This window comes from Culex quinquefasciatus, chromosome 3 (assembly GCF_015732765.1).
Source record: "Culex quinquefasciatus strain JHB chromosome 3, VPISU_Cqui_1.0_pri_paternal, whole genome shotgun sequence".
Classification (NCBI taxonomy): domain Eukaryota; kingdom Metazoa; phylum Arthropoda; class Insecta; order Diptera; family Culicidae; genus Culex; species Culex quinquefasciatus.
In genome coordinates this window covers 9,667,462-9,691,938 of record NC_051863.1, presented here as the reverse complement: position 1 = coordinate 9,691,938, position 24,477 = coordinate 9,667,462, and the positions used below count along the sequence as shown (strand labels likewise).

Genomic DNA, 24,477 nt, shown 5'->3' with positions numbered 1-24,477 from the left:
TTGATCGATTTATGATTTTTTGAATCAATACAGATTTTGTCAAAAAATCGAATATTGGTCGCAAAAAATTTTCAACTTCATTTTTCGATGTAAAATCGAATTTGCAATCAAAAAGTTCTTTAGTGAATTTTTGATAAAGTGCACCGTTTTTAAGTTATAACTATTTTTAGGTAACTTTTTTGAAAATAGTCGCAGTTTTTCAAAAATCACCAAATTTTTTTTACCGTGTATCATTTTTTTTCAGTGTAGTCCATATCCATACCTACATCTTTGCCGAAGACACCAAATCGATCAAAAAATTGCTTCAAAAGATACTGATTTTTGAATTTTCTAATGATGCAAAATGGCTTCTTTGGGCAAACCGAAGGCACCAAAAAAGTTTCAGTCGGATTAAAAAATACAAAAATTAAAATTTAAGAAAAAAGACCGATTTCGTAGAGAATTGCTCCAATACTAAATCGAGTTATTGGGAACATTTTTTCTCTGTTATCGGATTTTCTTGCATTTAATAATAGAATGAGTTCTGACCTCCTGACAATAACAGAACTTTTACAGTTATTTCCACCTGATCGGGGAGAGTGCCAAAAAAAAAAAATACCTCCTGCTCCATAATCGGAAAACGGTTCTTTGAGTCATTTTAAGAATCTTTGAGCGAAATTGGTGAGAATTAAACCATTGGTACTCGAGCCTAAAGTTGGTGAGAAAATGTTTTTCAAACAAAAACTACTTTTTTAAATCGGATTAGTGCGGTGACCACGGGGACGCGCTGTCTTGATTTTGCATGCTCATTTTCATTTCTATTGTGTCGCTGTTTGTGTGCTTGGGTGCGTGGTTATTATAATTAAATAATGGCATCATTAGTGCGGTGACCACGGGGACGCGCTGTCTTGATTTTGCATGCTCATTTTCATTTCTTTTGTGTCGCTGTTTATGTACTTGGGTGCTTGGTTATTATATATAGGTGAAGGGATTTTATTAAATGATCATTATATTGCATTATTATATTTATTTGATTATATAACCACACTATATTTTACACTTTACACATCATACAAAACACATATGAAACTGTAAACAGGAGCGTTTGGTACGGTATGTCCACGCATCCTTCCTCCCCTGTAGATTCTGTGAAATGTGATCCGTTCTCAGAATCCTCTCTGCGGTAAACACAACGTAGTAGGGCTGGCCGCTTTAATTTTTGCAATACATTTTCGGGTGTTCTCGGATGTACTGCAATTATTAATAATGACAAGAAAAGTGCTTGGGGCGTAATCTAATCACAAGACTTTCCAGCATGCTTTCATCGGACTGGCTGCGTTTGTGTTAGATTAGATTAGATTAGATTAGATTAGACAAAAACTACTTTTTTAAATCGATACTTACTTTTCAAGTTTACAAAATATACTTCGTACTTTAATCATCTGCGCCATGCGACACCCAGGTTGCAGGCCTAATCCGGTGGTCTATATTAAATCCATCCAGTTATTGTGTCCAATCAATTCCCAATTATGTCCGAATTAAGTCCACCAATGTGTGTTCCCACGTGAGAGAGTGGCTGTCGGCATTGGGCCGTTTCGTGATACTGAATAAATTTACGTAACCGTTGATCCCATCGCCCGACCGCGCGGCGGCCTCCCCGTGAAGGTTAGGTCAATATTGGAACTGTGTTATTGGGTTCGTACACGTGGCGGCACGCCGAAGAAACGTGCCCGACTGCCAAGTTCAATATCATCGTCCGAACATTCCATCGAGGGAAAACTTTGGTCCTTTCGTTTGCTGTTGCATCACGAGAGGAGGGGAAGCCAGCTCCAAGAAACATTTTTAATAAACTTCACAGAATTATGCATCGCTCGCCTCTTCCGTGGAAAAAGTTGCCACGAGGAATGCTGGTGAGAACTGGGGAAAAAAAGTCGAGATCGCTTAGCGGAATTTATGTGCAAACAAATATGATTAAAAAGTTTCGAGATGGGGGTCGAAAAGTGTGGCGTAAATTGCATTCTTTGATTATGCAACTGACTTTGGTGAACTTTTGGGTGGTTGAACTTAAAATTAAAAGAAAACTCATGCAGTGGTTTTTAAGAAATCCCGACACGCTTACGTTGACATGTAGCCAAATCTAACTTTCTCGGAACAAGTCCTCAAGTGAATTAATTCTCAACCTGCTCCATTATGTAAAGTGCACATGGCTGCTGCTCGTTGTTCTCTCTCACAATTTCTGGGAAAGCTTAGAAGCTCCACCTTGCACAGGAGGAGATTTTACAACATTTTCCTGCTCGGTAACATTTCTCCATTAATAATGCACCTGTCCGGGTCCGGGGACCTCGGTGAAGACCTGGGAAAACGGGTCGTAAGCTCTTTTCTTCCAATTTTCCAGGTTTGTCGTTGGAAGGTGGAAACCATACGTTCCTTAGAGCAGAAGTACCAGAAAATTTAACGACATTCAGGGCAGTTTATGGGAAATGTAAATTAAATGCAACATTGAGTTTGATTCCTGGTAGAATACTGGTCTTGTAATCATTTTCATGTCTTGGAACTGCAAACAATTGAGGATGTGTCACTCTGGTACAGACCGATAGATTTTAGAAAATTGCAGAAAGCTGGTGCTGACGTAGAATTACATTATCTATTGACAGAATGGTAATAGAATTTTAGGGTCCCTGGGATCCTTCATCCACCCATGTCGGATTGCTCTGGCTTTGTGTTATTTGGGCTTTTACGAAAGACAAAACTACAGGGAATGTTTGCTTTTGACAGGTCAGATTGCTGTGCTGTTCAGTACACTCAATAAATTTATTTAACAAAAAAAAACTTTACTTGTCTGTGACTTGCTCAACCATTCGACCAGCTTCGAAAACTTGTGGATTGTTCTACGAATCGTTCATGCAGGCAAACTGCCTCGGAAAATCCCTAACAAGATTCTGTCCCCCTCCAAAAACCTCTCAAGACTTTATGGTAATGTAAAAAGGACTATTAGACGACATTAAAATTCAATCCGTTCCCGACGTCTCCAACAACGATCTGCCAGGATCTCGACACGAAAAACAGCTCGATAATTTGAGGAAGAAAACGATTTTCCACGGATGTATTCCCCTCCTCACAAGCCACATGTTCGACACGGCGGCGAATGCGAACTTAGTTCCTGCGGTGAACCGGAAAATGGAACCAGACTCCAAAAACCGTTCCGGGTTTTTCCGCGAGATTTGGGTGAAATTGAAATTGCGCGAGGGAGGCTTACTTCTCGAGAGGGGGAAGGCCGGAACATTACTATTCCAAGGGTGTTCGCGAAAATAATATCATTGGCTCGTTTGCAACCGAACATTTGATAGGATTGTTGAACATTGGTAGCAGGGGGATTCTCATTTTAACGAGCTTGTTGGGTGTGGGGAGGCTGATCGTTGTTTTTATGGGGAGCAATTTAAGCAGAAAGTCTTTTCTATCTACGTGAAATGTGATAAATAGCATTGATTTAAAAAACTGTTTGTTGATTTGAAAATATCTTTCGTGATCTTCTATTTTATGATAATACCTGGAACCATTTTCAGTCTCATAGAATTAAAATTCAAATTTTTCAATTCCATTCGACAGGCTTTTTTTAATTCATATAACTTAGTTATCCTATACTTGCGATGACAATATTTTCTATGCCGTACCTTATTGTAAATCAAACTACACAACTTGTAATACAATGTTTTTAGTTTGTCAAACTTACGATTTTTGAAAATTGTTTACAAAATTATGGGATGAAAAATAAAATCAAATTATTCGCTCTACAGCATTGCCTTGGCATTCTTGAGTGCAAGATTCTTACTCGAAACATGGTGTCCGAAGGCTTGATTGTTGAGGCAATTGCAAACCTCTTATTACACCTGAGCTTCCTTCCACGAACCCAGACCGACTGGGTGAGAGGCAACCACGTCACTACACCACAGGTCTCGGCATTTACATGATAACCTAAAAATTAAAAATAAAATTAGCAAAAAGTAACCCAAAAATCTGTATTCTTTTGACATATACAATGTTGATATTTTTTCAAAATTTATTGTAAATTTTTTTATTGTCTTTTTTGATTTGTAATCTAAAATAGGAAAAAAAATAGTCAAAAAATATCAGAAGTGACGAAAAATAAAGAGTTTGTGGAAGCACTTTTTTTAAATGAGTTTTAAATACTCTTTTCAGGAGCCATTTACAAACCAGGTGGATACTTTTTAAGATAATCTCAAACCTTACATACTCTCAAGAAGAAAACTTTGAAATTATCATAAAAAAATGTCGAATTCGGTCGATTTCAAAACAATTTACAAGACATTTTTACTTTTTTTTATTTGCCATAAACTTTCTAGGAGGCTTCTCTATGAACATTGAAGCTTTTTTGCATAACTGGTTTGCCCATATAAGTTTTCACACAAATTTGGCAGCTATACAAACAAAGTGTTATTCAAATACAGTCTACGCTCGATAATTCGAAGACCTTGGTAAAATTTCACTTCGAATAGTCGAATCAAGAAAAGAAAAAAAATCTTTGTCTTATTTTATGATTGTTGAACTTAAGTATCACCCCTAAATAACTCTAAAGTGATTTAAAATTTTAAAATCCAAGATGGCGACCAAAATGGCGGTAATGCTATTGAAAATATGCATTTTTTTATCTCATAGGCAATCAATAGGCAATGATTTGATTTTTGGATAATCGAGTCTTCTGATAATCGAGGCTTCGGAATATCGAGTCTGGAATAAATTTAGAAAATCTTAATTTCGGAAAATAAATTTTTTTCGAGATGTTTTCATTGGCGAAGTTGAATGTATTGAAGTGGATTGAGTATTAAACTGTTTTCAACAAGCAAAATCAATTTTCTAAAATCAAAAAAAAATAATTTTCAAAAATTCAAAACATGGTTTTTTTAAGCTTACATCTTTTAAGTAATACAATAAGATTACAAAAATATATATTACTGATTTTTTCATTATCAAATGCGTTATTTTCTAAATATACCCAAAAGTGGATATATTTAGAAAATGACGCATTTTATAAGAAAAAAAATCAGTATGATTCTTTTGAAATCTTGTGCTATTGCTTGAAAAATGTGTTTTGAATTTTTGGAAATTCTGGCCCAATTCTGGCTTCAAAACTTAGTTTTTTTATGTGTAAATTTTTGAAAATATTTGTTTCCAAAAGACTCAGAAAGTTTCCTACAGATTACAGAAGCCGAGATTTCATACCCTTTATTTTCTAATGACAAACTCCCAGCAACTAAAGGTCCAATTTTCAATGTAAAAATTATAAATTTGTGAAATTTTGATGTCTTAGAAAAAAATATTTTGAATAATTAAAAATCAAACTGCCTGTAAGTTTCGATTTTCAAATATTCAAAATAATAAAATTTAGACCTTCTGGAAAGTCAGTCTGGATTTTAAATTTCTGAGTCGTATGAAGCAACGTGAGGGCTATCCCAATCTAATACCCAAGATTGGGAAAAATTGTTACTGATCTAAACTTAAACGGGGTTTTTCATCTTCTTAATTCGGTAAAAATATATTTTGAAGAGGTGACCGTTTTTTGAATTTTTCTTGAATGAAACAGTGAGTAGCCCAAATCATTGTTACTTCACGGATATGTTCAAGAATGTAATACTTCCGCAATAAAATTGTTTATTCGTTCGGTCAACGAACTTTCCCCCTTAAAATATCGAAGAATTAAAATCTGAATTCACAGCAAAATAAGCATCTCCACCAAATCAACACCCAGTGCCAATCTGTCAGCCATCACGCTTACGCCAGCTAGCCATCCGGTTCCGGCGGAGACCGTCATCATCGGTGTCCCGAGAGTCGTCTCCTCCTCGCGGAGTAATGTCCCCCCCCCCCGCCGAAGAGCAAAATTTATCGCTGGACCGCCCAGCACCCCCCCTTGTTGTTTGTCGTTTTTGGGTGGGGCCGCGTTGATTTGCAAAACACAACCCACTCACTGTCACCGATTCCATCCAGCACCACCCACGGATTTTGCACGTGTTTCAAAAAGGGGTTTGGTTGGTCGGGCAGGGTGACAGCGGAAAAAGCTTATCTTACCATCTCTGGCTGGCTGGCTGGCTGCCATGGTTGCACATCAGGACAATCAGCCCTCCAGGACAGCGCGTTGATGTTTACGTCGGACCGTATTCCGGGGCCTGATGGTTGATAGTCGGTATTTAGTGCTCATCGGATGGGCGGGAGACGTCAGTCCACGTGGGGATGGTTTGAGCTTTTTTTTAATTAAAGTTACACGGTGAAACAGAGGTGGTCAAATTTGCAAAAAAAACTGGGTATTTTTAAAACCATGACGAGATTAGATTTCATAAATTGATAATGTTAAAAATGTGGTTATTTTTTCAAACAAGAATTTAAGCACCTCTGAGCAAACCCATCACGCTTTGTGATACTGATTTTTTACGACTTTATTTGTATCAAGCTTCGTGTCATGAAACGAGAGATGGGTTTAAAAAAACCCTACCTTTTTTTTAATTGTCGCTAATCTGAGCCGTTGAAGAGGACTAAATTTTTTGATTCTTTTTTGCTTGCCAGATTTTCAAAGTATTCTCAATGGATTTAAATCCTTTTTTTATAATATCGATCAATCTTTTTAAGAATTAAAAAAAACTGACCTATCATAAACTGGGAAATTAATTGATTAATCGGCGCAGGCAAGGACGCAGGCACGATGAACAGTCTAGCCGTGTTGAACCCAAAACTTTTCCTATTACTCATTTGAGCAACAAATTATGCCACATAAATCACGTTTCACTATCGAAACGATAAAGGGCTCTCTCTGGTGCTGGGCGGGGAAGCGGGAAATGGTTCGGGATTTGGCCCCCAAAGTGTTTCCGTCCAGAATTTGGATTTAATACCTGGGGAGTTAGGCTCGCCAGACAGGGCTGTGAAATTTCACTTTTTTTTTTCAAAGTGTTATAAAAAATTGTCAATGTTTTCACATTTCTAATTTCTAATCTAACCTAAGCTAACCTAACCTAACCTAACCTAGCCTAACCTAACCTAACCTAACCTAACCTAACCTAACCTAACCTAACCTAACCTAACCTAACCTAACCTAACCTAACCTAACCTAACCTAACCTAACCTAACCTAACCTAACCTAACCTAACCTAACCTAACCTAACCTAACCTAACCTAACCTAACCTAACCTAACCTAACCTAACCTAACCTAACCTAACCTAACCTAACCTAACCTAACCCTAACCTAACCTAACCTAACCTAACCTAACCTAACCTAACCTAACCTAACCTAACCTAACCTAACCTAACCTAACCTAACCTAACCTAACCTAACCTAACCTAACCTAACCTAACCTAACCTAACCTAACCTAACCTAACCTAACCTAACCTAACCTAACCTAACCTAACCTAACCTAACCTAACCTAACCTAACCTAACCTAACCTAACCTAACCTAACCTAACCTAACCTAACCTAACCTAACCTAACCTAACCTAACCTAACCTAACCTAACCTAACCTAACCTAACCTAACCTAACCTAACCTAACCTAACCTAACCTAACCTAACCTAACCTAACCTAACCTAACCTAACCTAACCTAACCTAACCTAACCTGACCTAACCTATTAACCTGTGTGAAAAACATTTTCATATTTTTGAATTCACAACATACTTTTTAAAAGGGCTTATTGAGATGAAAAATCGAAGGGGGTTAAGTTAGTCAAAATTGAGTTTCAGAGACACCAGAGAAGTTCAAATTTTGTAAAAAATAAGTTTTTCTAAGCGTCATCTAATGAACATTTAAAAAAATTGGTAGTTTTTAATTTCACCTTTTGTAACTAAGCTTGATTTGCAAAAAAAAAACACTTTTTTTTTATTTTATTTTTTTGATATGTTTTAGTGGACATCAAATGCCAACTCGAATGTGCAAAAAATCTTTGACCGAGTTATAAATTTTTGAATAAATACTGTTTTTGTTTTTTATGACCTTTTGAAATGTTAGTCTTAATTCAATTTTTTAAATATTGTTTCGAAACGATCGAAAAATTTCACGAATGTTTCATATTTTAACATTGTATTTCGGATCATTAGTTGCTGAGATATCGACGTTAGAAAATGGTGGGTTGTTTGGGTGAGACTTAGAAAACATCAATTTTCCTGTTTTTAAATCTTTGCATGGCAATATCCCAGCAACTTATCGTCTTATCAACAATATTCAAAAAAGCAAAATAGAGACAATTTTCACAGCATTTAATTTTTTTTTTGAAAAGTTGGCAAACATGGCAGCTAATTAAAAAAAACGAATAACTGCGAATACTTTCAAAAAAGTTATTTAAAAATGGCTTTAACTTGAAAATGTTGCACTTTTTCAAAATTTCAAAAAAGTACTTTTTGATTGCAAGTTTGATTTTACATTAAAAACGCTACTTAACCCTCTACTGCCCAAATTTTTTTTCGAAAATATTTATTTTTCGCGTGTTCAGGAGGTCATTTTGAGCAATTTTTGTTCTACGAAAAACTTTACTTCTCTTGTTTTATGTTTTTCTTGGTTTATTTTTAGTATTTTAATTTGCATTTATCGTGTTTAGTTTATGTTTGTTTTTGGTAGTATTTGGCCTATTCTATCACCTAATATAATTACATTTTGCCTATCTAATTTTTTCACGTTTTTACAGTCACTTTTTCAATTTTTTGTATGTTTTTCACATCATCATTTAAATTGCAAAACAATGCGTAGAGGCCTAGTCTGGGACACTACACAAATTACTGCATATTTCTGTTTACTGAAAATATAGAAAATGTTAGTAAAAAACTCAACCAAAGTTCACCCCTAAAAAAATGACATTTTTAAAAACATTGGCAAAGTCACATAAAACAAGTTAAACTTCCAACCCATAAATTTTCTAAAATTTGAAGAGTTCTTCTTTCCAATGCTTTTAAAAGATCAAAAATCGGTTGGAAAATTGATTTTTGGCGATTTTTTAGATCGAAGCCCGTCTAAAGGCGGGGTTAGGTTGTAGAGGGTTAATCAACCTTTAGGTGGTTGATGCCTTCCTCACATTCATAAAGTGAATACAAAACACAGCCTCGAAACTCATACATGTTATAACATACACTTATTTTTATCAAAATATCTGAGATCCGGCCTCAAAAAGTGTATTAAAACACTAAAGTACTTAAAACTTTTGATAGGGATGTCAGATCTACAATCTTTTAGACTTGTTGGAAATGGCTTTCAAATACCTTTCTAACTGTCTGCGATCAGCAGAGAAGCGAGTCAGACGTGCGTCCCTCACAAACCAAAAAAAGTGCTTAAAAAGTGCAAAAATGCCTCACGGCAAGAAAAAGAGGCGGTCCTCACCAGCAGGATCGGCAGATTTGAAGAAGCTGAAGAATGCCGAAGCGCTACCTGCAAAGCCAGGCAGTTTGAGCAAGGACGCTCAAAAATTGTCTGGAAACCAGTTCGCTACCCTCCCCGTGGACGTGAGCGAGAAGGAAGAATTTGAACGACGGGAAAAGTTGCCACCCATTTATGTGAAAACATCGTCATCGGATTCGGTGCGAAAGTGGCTGACCGGATTTATCAAATCTGGTGCTTTACGAGCTTCCATTCGCTTGTGTGCTGATGGACTCAAAATTCTGCTACCTACCAGAAAGGATTACAACTACGTTCGGGATTTCCTGAACAACACCAAGATTGAATACTACAGCCATGACGATCCAGGTAAACGCCCCATGAAACAGGTCCTCCGAGGCCTGTATGACATGGATGTGAGTGTGTTGAAAGAAGAGCTCAAAACTCTTAAGTTGAACGTGATCGAAGTCTTCAAGATGACGAGACACAACAAGGACATCAAGTATCGTGATCAACTGTACCTGGTTCATCTCGAGAAAGGATCGACAACGCCGTCTGAGCTGAAAGCAGTTCGGGCAATTTTCAACATCATCGTGACTTGGGAACGTTATCGTCCAGTGCACCGTGACGTGACGCAGTGTTCGAACTGTTTGCAGTTTGGACATGGTGGAAAGAACTGTTTCATCAAGAGTCGTTGTGCAACCTGCGGAGGTGAGCACAAAACACAAGCTTGCGAAACAATGAACGAGAACATCGAAGCCAAATGCTTCAATTGCGGCGGCGACCATTCGACCAAGAATCGAAGCTGCCCAAAACGAGCTGAGTTTGTAAAAATTCGGCAGCAAGCGACGACGAGGCATCAACCAAATCGTCGCAAAACACCACCAGCATACACGGACGTGGATTTTCCTGCTTTGGCGTCACCTGGAGCGGGATCTGTTCGAGTGGTTCCAAATCTGCAGCCATTGCCGTTGAATCAGCGGCAAAAGTTGCAGTTGCACCTCCTGGCTTCAGTCAGCAACCGAGGGAAACCAACCAGCATCAACGGATGAAGGCAGTAGTGACCTGTTTTCACCACAAGAACTTCTGAACATTTTCATCGAAATGACAACAACATTGCTTGGTTGCAAAACTCGTGCGGAACAAGTAAGAACGCTTGGAGGATTTATCTTAAAATACAGTTCGTAGTTTACTCGTTCTGATGATTTTGAATATTTCAATGAATTTACTTTTTTAGTTTTAAGTTAGGATTAGTTGTTAAAGTGATTTTTTTTTTCTTTTTTACCCAAATGTATTCGATTCAATGCAAAAATGTAAAACAATTTGAAGTAAATAAATGAATGTGAACAGTAAATAAGAAAACGAAAAATATAACAAAGATGAAGAGCATTAGGCCATACCACTTAGAATGTAAATGAAATGTAATTATTATAAGAAAGTTCAATAAAGACATATTTAATTTCAAAAAAAAAATACCTTTCTAACTAGATATAGTATGACGAGTTTTCTTACAAAAACCACCCTTCTTACAATTTTCCGAAACTTAGCTAAAATTGGGTTTTAGAATAACGTTTGAAGTACTTTTCTAAACTTCATAATATTAACTAGGGTCTTGTGGGACCCCAAGACGGATCGAATGAGACCATAACGGTCCAAATCGGTACAGTCAGTCCGGAGATAATCGAAGGCACAGACATTTGTTCAGAATTTGTTTCTGAGTCGATAGGTTTACGTGAAGGTGGGTCTACGAGGTCGAATAAAGAAGTTCATTTTTCGATGGCAAAAATGAAGTTGAAAAATTTTTGCGACAAATATTTAGATTTAAAAAAAACATATTTATTGGAAAATTCAAAACTCGGTCAAAGATTTTTTGCACATTTGAGTTGGCATTTGATGTTGCCTAAAACGTATCACAATATAAAAAAACGTGTTTTTTATGCAAATTTAGTTTTCGTGACTTAAAGTAAAATTAAAAATCACCAATTTTTTAATGTGTATCATTTTTTCAGTGTAGTCCATACCTACACCTACAGCTTTGCCGAAGACACCAAATCGATCAAAAAAATCCTTTGAAAGATACAGATTTTTGAATTTTCGTAAATCAGTTTTGTATGTACAGCTGCCAAATTTGTATGGTAAATTATATGGACAAACGGGAAAAAAAATCAAATAAAGAAAAAAAAATGACCTTTTTCGTAGAGAATTGCTCAAAAGTAAGTTGTTTTACCATGGAATTACAAATCTGGAGTTTTTTTTAAAGGTCCAATAAACCAAATTTTCAGTTTTTGCTTCTTGGGTGTTTTTTAATACCCCTGACTCAAGGCGGTTTCAAAAACACCCAAAAAGCAAAAACTGGAAATTTGGTTTATTGGACCATTTAAAAAAAACTCCATAAACAATCAATTTGCTTATGCTTTTTTAACGAAATTCCCATCACTGCCTAGCGTGCTTCGATTCCCGATGTCCTTGAACAAATGGAAATGGGGAAGGGGTGGCCACTTCCAAATTGGCGCCAACCCTGAACAGTTGACCGTAAATTGGGTCCTTTTACATCTTGTCGAGGATTGGAAGGGGAACTTGTGGGGTTGGGAAGAAATTACCAGGACTGGAAGCGGCAAGGCAAACCATTTTCCCCACTAATGCTCGGTTTGTCACGTGGCAAGGTGGGAGGGGGTGGTACAAATTAACGGAAATTACTAGCGGGTTGGCAGTAGTTTCAAGGAAGTTTGGATGTTTGTGCAAGGGCAACAGGGGAACGTATTATGACGTTCGTAATTACAACTCAAGAAAGTGCCAATGAAGCAACTGACGGGAAATGAGCAAAAATCAAATGATTTACAGATTTTTTCATTGATTTTTAGTCACAGTAATGATCTGAATTTTGAATAACGAAATCAGTCTAACAAAATGAAGTTTATTCTTAAAATAACCAGAAAGTATCACGGACGCATCACAATTACTTTAGTAATTTTCTTCCACTCTCTGTGTGTTGCAGTCTCAGTGATTCTACTGTTGAATTCCATCCTAGCTTTAAAGCTAACACGTGCCGTTATTTCTTAAAGCAAAAGTCAGCGCTCCAGCGCAGTGCCAAATTAGCACCCCTTTTGACCCCGGACTCGAATGTCCCAACCCGTCCAAGGTTACTGTCACCGGAGAAAAAAAAACACTCGTTCGTGTCAATTTTCAACACCACCTACTGAAAGATAGGGAGAGAGGGTTAGACAAGTCGTGATCCGAGGAAAATGTCTCCCCACATAACCCCCCAAAACGGCTAACGACAACGTTCTCGAATAACGACCACGGTCAAATTGTGTTTCCGTTGTGGGTGGTTGGTTGATGTAGTCGATGTGCTGCTTGTTAGTCAGCCAGAGCCTTATCGGATCTGTTTTCACAGGTCTTGTTCGATGATGCGCTTCGTTATCTATCCCTTCGTGCAACGGAGGGGATAACTCGGACCAGTATCTGTGGTTGTTGTTTTTGGTCTGCCCGGGTGAAGTGCTGATGTTTTACATCAAATGCAAACAAAGTTAACAAAGACTTAAGCACAAAAGAGCGAAAACCCGCTATTGTAGATTTGACAAACATTGTCACGAGATCCCATCTTAAAATTGTCAAATTTTCACCTGCCCGTCACGTAATCGTATTTCCCCCCTGACATATCATCACATTATCATAATTGGATGTCGTCTCACGCGGGCCAGATTCTGCCAACCAGCGGCCTTCTAATGACAGCCTCACTGTGTGCCATGATACCCATCAATAGTAGGTGCCAAGTGAACAGTGTGCCTCCCCTGGTACCTGGAAACATACATGACGGCACGTGCCACCTGTGTTCCAATGGAAAACTCACCGATGATTGGCGTTCACTGGATTTTCATAAGCTAGCTGGCATATTGAGTCAGTATTGGATAAATACACCCTTTATAAATAATAGCAGAGTTAATAGGCACTCAGACATAATATCATCTTAAAGAAATATTTTTTGTTTCAATCCACACACTTTATTTGGAGAGGATTTTTGACAACGCAGGGCTGATATTTAGCAATTTTAAAAACTATGTCGAAGCAATGCGCTGAAAGCTTTGGCGATGTAGACGACATTAATCTGAAGCTTTTATTAAGCCTTTATCACAAAAAAAAATTCTAGGAAGAACTATTGAAGGTCACACCGAACTTCATAATTTTCAATGGGAACTTTTGGAACCGGAAACCGGATCGAATGGATCAAACCCGGTCAAAACCTGATTATTCCTCTGACGACGACGACGGTCCGCACAAAAAATGGTACGTAAATAACTTGTGGAGGGATTTCCTGATCGATTTGGTGTCTTTAGCAAAATTGGCAGGTATTGATGATGACTTTAAAAAAAGAATCAGCACACGGGAAAAATGTGCTGATTTTTAAGTTTTTTTTTTATACACCAAAATTCATATTTTAAACTTTTATGTTTTTTGATTTGTCAATTTTTTGAGACAAAAAAAAACGCAACTTTTGATCTGGAGAAAACTACGGACAAAAATGTTGAGTATTCAAAAAATTAATAACTGGCAACTCTGTCTCAAGCTCTGACTACTTTAGTAAGTAATATTTATAAACTTTATAAAGCCGCATCTCACTTATCTGCATGAAAACTATGTCCAGATCAATCATCATCATTGGATAGGTATATGAAATATTTTCCAAACGAGTCTAACAACATCTAGTTGTAATTCAATCCAGATTTAAAAAAAAAACTACGTATTTTCGGAAAAAAATACAAAAAAAAATAGTTTATTACGAGTATAAATGATCGAGATTTATATACATTTCGAAAGTGATAACACATATTTGTGAAAATACTTAAAATTTTCACAAAACGACGTGTGTTTTTTGAAAAATTCTAAAAATTTAAGTTTTTACAATATGGATATAAAATGATGGGAATTTTTCCATTCACTTCGATAGTAATAATATTTTCTGTAAAAAACTCACAAATTTCATACAACAGAATCTGAGTTTTTTACCATCAAAAGACCGGGGTTTTCTCATAACTTTTAAAATTTTGGAAAATTGTAAAAGGTTCACAAAATTTTGAGTGTTTTCAAAACAAAATCATTCGAAATTTATGAAAATTCAATAATTTTGTACCCATTTTGATTAAAAAAACACTAATTTTTTTCGAAACGACGTAGTTTTGTGAACATTTTGAGTTTTTAACAACAAATTGTATTACTATCGAAATTAATGAAAAATCCCGATCATTAGATACTCATACTATGAAAAACTTTTTGAGTATTTTTTCGAAAATACGTAGTTTTGTGAAACTTTTAGTTTGTATGAAAAAATCCGGATCATGAATAACCCATATCGTAAAAAAAACTGAAATTATTTTTATTTTTTCCGAAAATACGAAGTTGTGTGAAAATTTTGAGTATTCAAACATTTGAGTCATTACCTGATCGCTATATATGCATTTTCATTACCTGATCAGATATATGCATTTCATTGCTTTTGAGATATTGATGCAGTTTGGTTCAAAAACGAGTGCCCTTTCAGAGTAGCCTACAACATTCAGTACTTTCAGGAAAAAATCTAGTTTTTTTCGCAAAAACTTAACACGTGCCTTATGTGTGGGACAAACTTCAAATGCGTTTTTCTCAGCTTGCTGTTTTTTCATATGGGACATTTATGCGAACATGGTCAGTATATAAGAAACAATTATAAAAAAAAAACAAAATACAGGAAAACATCATATTTTTGTGAAAGTTTTACCCCAAAAAATTTGAGTCAGCTAAAAAATACAAAAAATGCAGGAAATCGACCGATTTAGTAGTGAGCAATTCTCTGAGATTTCAGTCATTCGATCTTTTTTTTGTATTTTTTAATTATGCTGAAACTTTTTTGGCGCCTTCGGCATGCCCATTTTCCTGTTTTTAAACACTTGCATGGCAATATCTTACCAACTAAGGGTCGTAACAACAAAGTTCAAAAAAGCAAAATATAGAAAATTTTCTCAGCTTTTTAAAAATATTTTTTTCAAAGGTGGGCAAACATGGGCACTTATTTTAAAAATGAAAAACTGCGACTATTTTCAAAAAAGTTACTTAAAAATGGCTAAAGCTTGAAAACGGTGCACTTTATCAAAAAATCACTTGAGTACTTTTTGATTGCAAATTCGATTTTACATCGAAAAATGAAATTGAAAAAAAATTTCGACCAATATTTCGATTTTTTGAAAAAAATTGTATTGATTCAAAAAATCATAACTCGGTCAAAGATTGTTTGCCCCAAGTTTGCCCATTCTGGAAATTTCTGAAATGTTGGCGTTTGATGTCCTTTAAAACATATAAAAAATAAAATAAATAAAAATAGTGTTTTTTTTTTTTTTGCAAATCAAGTTTTAGTGACAAAAAGTTAAATTAGAAATCACAAATTTTTTTTACCGTGTATCATTATTTTTCAGTGTAGTCCTTATCCATACCTACAACTTTTCCGAAAACACAAAATCGATCAAAAATTCTTTCAAAAGATACAGATTTTTGAATTTTCACATATCATTTTTGTATGGACAGCTTCCAAATTTGTATGGAAAATTATATGAACGAACTAATGGTGCAAAATGGCTTCTTTGGGCATACCGAAGGCACCAAAAAGTTTCATCCGGATTAAAAATATAAAAATTAAAATTAAAGAAAAAAGACCACTTCCGTAGAGAACTGCTTAGTCGTTTATCTCTTTTCACAATCGTAGCTTTCCATAATTTTGCATGAAAACACACATAATTCACGAAATACTCCTCTGTTCTTTAAACGCCACTTTGCCCTTCTCTGTACTTTCCTTATCGTTACTTTTACCTTCAAATCGCCCCAGGACCTCCCAGCGCTGGAAAAACATACACAAACTGTAATTTTATTTTTTTCCTCCCAAGTCCCGCCCCGCATCAAATGTCATTACTTGAGTTGATGGCAGCGTGCAATGTGGGTGTGTGTTTTTCGGTACACACCGTTAAATTATTTATTACCCCTCGTTGGGCTGGAGGAGAGCTTGGAACTTGTGTCTCCGCCGAGCAAGGTAAACGAAACCAGCTGGGACCGCGTCACGGAACGGGGGTGGAGTTGGCGGGTTGTGGCTCGGGGCAACACAGTCCATTAGGAACGCGATACGGTCAAATGATGACGACCGACGACGGAACTTGGAGTACCTACTTCCAGCCGTTGTTTGTGTCCGGAAGCCACTCGAGATACGTCACGTTGTTTGTGAGGGCGTTAAAAAACATTGTGATTTGAGCGCGCCGCTGAGTCGGCTTGTGTGCTGATGGGAATTAAATAACTTTAAATGAGAGGGACATTTGACAGAGTTTTGCTTCCTCCATTAGGAAATGAAATTAGGACAAAGTAGTCTAGATCCTGTTTATTCGTTTTCACAAAAGGTGACCAATTCAAAGAAGCGAAACAAATCTCTCTGTGGTTGCCTTCCGCAGTTTGAGCAAATACTAAATACAAGGTCGACTTGTTGTTACCACATTGGTCCATTTAGATTCGGCTCCGTAACAACGTAACCACGTGGCTAATAGACTACGAAGCTACACAAGAAAAAAAACAGCTTCTTATGGGTTCTCATCAGGAGATAGTGGTAAAGTCATTGCTCTGAACATGGTGTTTGAGATTTTAAACAGATAAATCCTTAATTTATGTTCACCAAACGATTCTTGTGATATTCAAAACCTGAGAGGTCTCAACAAGTTCTCTTTTCAAGATCCGATTCCCTAGGTCAACACTAGCAGCTCCACCCCTACATTTGATTGTGAATGTCGAGCAAACTGGCTGTGAGAAACTCTCTACACAGTTACAATCATAACATCCACTTTCCCCTTGGTACCGTTGCTAGAGACCTGCCGAAGGGGGAGCTGTCTCACAGAGATGGGTACTCCAAGTAGAAGTGTCTGCTGCGAGGTTGGTACCGGGGTTCTTCAGACCAGAACCAGTCATCGTCTGAACAACGCACAACCCACTTCTGGCGGTAAGGTCGTCGTTTGCACGTCTGGGGGAAAATATTCAGAGGTCTCTTTTGAAAAGGGACAACAATGTAGCACGCGAAATTTCCAATTTAAACGACTTTTTTATAAACGCTTTGATAATGGCAATCTCGATGGTACTTGCAGAAATTGGTAAAATATGTGAAAAGAACCATATCTTTGAATGAAAAGAAATTCTGCAGTTACGACTTCAACCACTCTAGATGAAAATAAGACATCACTACAAGTGATCTGTTTTTCAAATAAATTTAAAAAAAATATATTGCACAAAAAAATTACAGAACAATGCTCCACGAAATCAGTCGATTTTGAGCATTTTTATTTTTTGATTTGGCCCAAACTTGTTGGGGGCCTTCCCTATGACCAAAGAGGCCATTTTGTGTCTCATTGGTTCACCCATTCAAGGCTCGATATAATTTTGGCGGCATTTCGGATGTAATAACAACATTTTTTGAAAATACCTTATATTTTTACAAAACTACGTATTTTAGAGAAAATACTCAAAATTAATTTTTTTAGCAATATTGGTATCAAATCATTGAGATTTTTTAATGTATTTCGAATTTAACAACATTTTTTTTTAAATACTCAACATTAAGCATAAGCATAAGCATAAGCAAAGCATAGGTGCCCACCCGCAGTTGCTACTCCGTTATTGACCAGGACCTCCAGAAGTTACATCCACGAGCCGTGGAAGATGAGTGGGTGCTATCTTTCCTCGCTTCGCAACTTCTCAAAGGCCCCTATCATGCTGATCAATACCGGCGCCGGCCACGACCAGTGGTAGAGTCACGGGGAAGTGGATGGGAATGTAAGTCCGATACTTGAGTGATAGAGACCGCCCAATCGATTGCTTCTCCGACAAAGTATCACATACTCAACATTTTCACAAAACTACGTATTTTTGAAAAAATACAAATAATTTCAGTTTTATGCAATATGGGTATTAAATGATCGGGACTTTTTCATAAATTTAAATGTAATGTGAATACAAAGAGACGAGTTGTTCCTTTTAATTCCGCTATATATTTTAAATATCTTGACAGATACGTATTTCGTCTACTACTTGCAGACTTCATCAGTGTTCTGTTCTCGACACAGAAGAACAGAACACTGATGAAGTCTGCAAGTAGTAGACGAAATACGTATCTGTCAAGATATTAAAAATATATAGCGGAATTAAAAGGAACAACTCGTCTCTTTGTATTCACAGTAATGCATTCTGCCAAAACGCTCAAACAAACCACAATTAAATGTAATAGCAATTTTTTTTGAAAATACCAAGAAAAACACTAAAAAAAATCACAAAACCAAGTATTTTAGAAAAAACTCAAAATTTCAGTTTTTCTCAAAATTCTTTTTTTGAAAATACTCAAACTATCACAAAACAACGTATTTTCAAAAAAAAATAATAATCAAAATTTCAGTTTGGTAACACATATTCGGATTTTTTCATATGTAATAAATTTTCAAGCATTGAAACTTTGAGCATTTTTTAGAAAATACATAGTTTTGTGAAAAATTTGAGTATTTTCAAAAAAATGCGTTACAACTTTCGAAATGTATGAAAAAATCTGGATCGTTTAGTATCTATATTGTTAAAAATTAAAGTTTTGAGCGTTTTCTCGAAAACATGAAGTTTTGTGAAAATTTTGAGTATTTAAAAAAAATGATATTCGAAATGTATGAAAAATTCCAATCATTATGTAAAAAAAACTGAAACAAAACTATGTATATTTTTCAAAATACATAGTTATATGAAAATTTTAAGCATTTAAAAAAAATACGTTCGAATGTATGAAAAATCCCGATTATTTGGTACCTATACTGAAATAACAATAAAAATACAGGAAAAATACGTATTTTGTGAAAATTTTCATGTAAATATAAGTGCAATCGATAGCTGACATCATCCCGATTCCAAAACAATTTAATTTTTTGATGTTTGTATGATTTTTCATACGATTATAGCCATTGTTTCCCATCTAGCTGCATTCTTCTTTTTACTTAAAAAAAATAGGGAATGTTAATTAAAATCACAGCCAATATTGACCACTGAAAAAATGACATTTTTAAAAACATTAGCATGTCACTCAAAACATGTAAAACTTCCAACCTTAAAATTTTCTTAAATTTTAAGAGTTCTTCTTTCCAATGCTTTTTAAAGATCAATAAAAGGGTTGAAAAATGGATTTTTGGCAAATCGATGCCCGTCTAGAGGCGGGGTTGGTTTGTAGATGGTTAAGTCACATCCAAACAGCCTTTCATTTTCTAATACCAACCTCGAATACCATGATTCGAATTCCCGGACGCTTCGAAACCCGGACACCTCATCTTGTTTTATTAAAAGTTGGTCGTCATCGATCATGGCCGTTCATGGTCACCCGCGACACGAACACGGACGACGAAACAAAGAAAAACGCAAAAAGTAACTTTTTCAAAACTTTTTTTCGTAAAATCGCGATAACTCGTGATGTTTATAAGCAAACCCCTTATGTCTATATATCAAAATTTTTGTAATTGTCTGCTCAACAACTTTGTACAACATTGTTACACTCTAAAAAATAACCATGAAAAGTTAGAAAAAACACTAAATTTTAAAATGAAAAAAATTGTTCTAAATGAAAAAATGACCCTTCTGGGTCAATGCAGATTCGAAAAGTACATTAAATTTCCCATAAAAAGACATGTTCCAAAATTTTTTACAGTCAAGTAACGGAAAATGGGAGAATTTTTAAAACGTTTTTAGTGTTTTTTTCGATGAAAAATACGTTTTTCGGATTTCTGAGTACGCCATCAAATCGGGCGTCTAATTTTACATAAAAATCCCTTCGACATCAAATTTCTATCTCATCAACGTTTCAGGCTGCAAATTATTGAAAAATACCTCTTTTTCGCATGTTCAAAAATGGAAGGGGTCGTACCGGCCCTCCGTCACGAGATATCAAAAAACGGACCTCGGATTCGTGATCAGGGGCAAAAGTTACCCCTTAGGACAAAGTTGCACGCAAATCGAAGAGGGGTCAGGGCAACTTTTCCCGATTTCGTGTGAGTTGGTAGAGAATTACCCCTATATCCTGAAGATATTTCTACATTTCCAACTTATTACATGATTTTTTGCCAGCTATAACAAAAATGAAATGCTACTAAGTGTCCGGATTTCGAATCATAACGTTATCTCAGAAAATAATGGTCTTATTTTTAATGTTAAAAATTAAAAATTTGTGAAATTTCTGATTTTTTTCGAAAAAATCATTCATCATATTGTTTAATCAAATCTAACAATTCAAAAAGGCGTAATTTTGAAAAATTAATTTTTTTGAAATGTTAAGAATACCTCTTTACATAAGGGTTGAAAAATTCTACTTTTCAACACTGAAATGGTTGCTGGAAACTCTTTTTTTTTTTTGTAACTTATTTTATTAGCTACTATTTTGCAACTCAATTGTAAAGCTACTTACACAGAAAAAAGTTGAATTTTGGAAGGTTGAAAGTTTGGTTGGATGAATATTGCCTCTTTTTGAGTAATTTTACCTAAAAAATGTGCAAAAATATGAACCAGATGAAAATTCACAATAACTATCGGAAAATTTGAACAACAAAAAACATCTTGAAATTTTTTTAAACAAACTGATTCAATAACCACCCAACTGAAGCTTTATTTTCGATCGAGTCATTATTGGCACAACCGACAAGTACCCAACTATAATCGAAGTCAATTAAAATCGCATTAAATTAACATTTTTTTTCGCTCAGCATTCCAATTCTGTGGGGGCCCGTCCACATAGCAGCGGGATACCACAGCAGGACTGTATTAATTAGGACTGTTGCAATCTCAGTGGAGTATGAAAATTAATTTCGCTACCTTTCGCCGAATTCTGTTATTGCATTCTTCCGTGTGGTTTCAATTATACAATTTTGTGCTGATTGGAACAATTTTAGTAAGTTGTGTTGTTAACAGCATTGAGAGATTTTTTTCTTTTTTTATTATAAATATTTTTAAACTGTCATCAAGTGGAATATTTTTGTTGAAACATTTATTGCATTATTTGAAATGGAAAATAAATTTATTCATCTATCAACACTAATTCTTGCTGGGATGAAAAATTTCATCATTATTCATCCTGCACTTTCCTCCACTCAAGTTTATACTCTGCAACATCTGCGAAATCAAGCAGTCCTTTCGGCTTCCCAAGAGGTTTAAACGGCGGAAATTCCTCTGCTGAACCTTGCGATATTTTATCCAAATTTGGCAAATTGCTCGTTGAATCCGTGATATCTTGCCAAACTTCGTCTGTTGTGGTATCCCGCTTTAGTTCATCACTCAGATTGTGTTCCACTTCTTCGATCGAATCATCAAACAAACAGTCAATCGATTCTGCAATCGTTGAATCTGTAGCTTCCGTAGGCGGTGTAGTTGAATCGGTAACCTCTGGATCGTTATCTTACTCTTGGTATGTACGGCCTTGAACCAGTGCAATACAAATCAATGCTACGAAAATTGCACACTTCATCTTGACGCTTGATATTGAGACTGATGCAAGGTGGCGATGAAATCTTCTTTTATAGTAGGGTAGGGTAGTCATCAATGAGACACTTTTGGTTTTCAACTTTCAAAGATTTTTCTCATTTTTTCATCAGCATGTTTTAATGAGCTTTTTGTTGCATTTTCTTTCTTTTAATGTGTTCTAACATTGACCAAAATATGAGATCGATCCGACATCTATAGCCAGAGTTATTCAACTGTCTCATTGTAGACGCACTTGGCAGGAACAATGAGACAGCTGGGGAACAATGAGACACACTACGAAAATCAAGATTTTTCTAGTAAAACATCATGTTTTTGTATTGTTCCATTGCAGGTAACTTGCCTTGAACATTTTAGAGCAATTTTGCCAACATGAAACTTTAATTAACAAAAGTTATACTAAAAAGTATTTAAATTTTGTAAAATTCGTATATTTATACCAAATAACTTTGTATTATTGGTTAATTGAAGTTAAAACTCTATAAATATGCCAAAAATCACTTTTAATTCATGTTTTGAAAGATTTCCATCGATTTTGAAAAGTTTAATGAAGAAAAATCATAGTGTCTCATTGTTACCCATGAGCTGAAATGAGTGGGGAACAATGAGACAGTCCTGGATACTGGGTATATTCTAAATTTTGGCCAAACCTAATGAAAGGACATTGTAGCCCAACTCAATCCCTATGGAACGTCGAAAGAAATTTGAAGAAATATTAGTTTTGGTGTTAATAGCAGCCTACGAGCGAAAAAGTAATTTTTGTCCATAATTTACTTTTACACCCCAGAATCAAACATTTATGAATAACTTTTCAAGGGAGCGTCCATAACCAAAGCCACTATTATAGCAGACGTGTATCCAGTAGACACACCTTTCCCCCAAATATGAGCCTGATTGGTTGAAACTACGACTTGTTAGAGCCATTTTATCATTGTTCCCCGTGTCTCATTGATGACTACTCTACCCTACTGAAAATTGGACAAGTTATCAGAAATTATCATACCTCCACCTCAAAACATTGTCAATTTGTGCACGCTTCATCGCACGTGCCTTTATCTAACCATGTGCTTCAAAAGAACATCGAACTAGAGTGGTATAATAAGTTTATTCATTGAAAGACGCTTGTTGAAAATGTTGCGGATTGGAATAAAAATTGATTACAAAATTGGTATAATATGATGCTATATTAATGAAAATTCAGAATTTTGTAAAAAATTAGACATCAAAACATCATAACAAATGCAAAATTAAGCCCGCCAAATTTTATGACATCATCAAAACTTTTGCACTTTTCATTCACCTGTCAACATCCTCATTTCCACGTAACGGTTCCAAATTACGACACTTTAATTTCCACCAAAATCTCCCTTTTTACGGTCACCAAAACCCATCGCCATACACATCTCAGCGTTAGCACCTTATTATGACTTTTTGATGAAATGCGTATTGCTCGAGAGCACCTGGGCCTGTCTGGAAGCTTTTTTTTTATTCATTCACAAGGACCTTGTACCTTGCCCGATTATGGCCATAAATCCTGCGGGAAATTAAAACACCTCCACCATGATCATAATTCTCTCCACCTACGGGACGGAATGGTTTATCTGGGTGTGGTGGAATTCTGACTTACGAGAGGTGATGAATAAATTTGCTGGATTTTTCTGGGTATTATCACAGACAACGGAACGAATAATTATAAAAAAAGATATTGTATTTTTATTCTTGACGTTTCGGTGCGACTTTATGTCGTCATCAGGGATTAATAACGCTCAGTATTCCTGTAATGAAGTCAGGTCACCACGTTGAAACGTGGGAAACAGTAATATCTTCTGCTCATATATTACTCTTCCCTCCCCGCAACTCGATCCAGTAATTGCCCTATAAAGTATTCCCTGAATGGAGGGCTGTCAAGGTGCTAAAAAAAGGTTAGACCTTTGACCTGACTTTACTACCGTGCCAGCCTCACATGCGGAAGCCCAATAAATCAACCAGCCGTCAATATTTACGACGATTTAATGCACACACACACACAACCCCACAGTAAACAAACACACGTACAATGACACCTTATTTCGTATTCGATGGGTGGGTTACGCTCTTCTAACCTTATGACTAACGGTCCGTCGTCCATCTCTCCGCCTTTCGTTGCAGATCCATCGCAAACTTCCACAAACGATCTCGTAAAGTTCAGCCGGACAGCTTATCGGAGCATCCAAAGAGGTTCCAGCAATTGGCACCATTCAAGAAGTAAGTTTTATCTGCAGGCTGCAGATGTTGTTCATCCCACTCCCATCCCAGCTATGCTCTCACCAGCACCATTACGTTGTAAACATAACTCACCAAAAGGTCACTTGCAGGGACGCATTGTTATACATTTTTGGGAAGTAGGTACAAAAAAAGAAAAGAATGCTAAAGGACTAAAATAAACTTTTTGGTATGATGTGCCACAACACCAGAGCTAACGAAAAACGGAGAGTGTGAAGAACGTAATGAGGGGTAGGCCACTGTGGTGCACTCTGGTGGAAATGTGTGACACCTCTGGTAGGGATGCTCAAAATAATGTTAAAAGACAAAATGAAAATAGAACATAAGCTTTTA

The 24,477-nt window shown here is 36.1% G+C and overlaps 2 protein-coding genes across 7 annotated transcripts in view; one reads left to right on the top strand and one right to left on the bottom strand.

The window, feature by feature from the left end:
• LOC6048873 (pseudouridine-metabolizing bifunctional protein C1861.05) overlaps positions 1–24,477 on the bottom strand; it is a 402,385-nt gene that overhangs the window by 222,585 nt on the left and 155,323 nt on the right. The gene's annotated exons all lie outside the window — the stretch shown is intronic.
• LOC119768882 overlaps positions 1–24,477 on the top strand; it is a 272,264-nt gene that overhangs the window by 143,566 nt on the left and 104,221 nt on the right. For 4 of the 5 annotated variants that reach the window (XM_038260534.1, XM_038260533.1, XM_038260529.1 and 1 more), the window contains one exon: positions 24,031–24,126. The gene's annotated coding sequence lies outside the window, so the exon portion shown is untranslated. The remainder of the gene's footprint in view (positions 1–24,030; positions 24,127–24,477) is intronic. The other variant, XM_038260535.1, reaches the window with a different exon arrangement.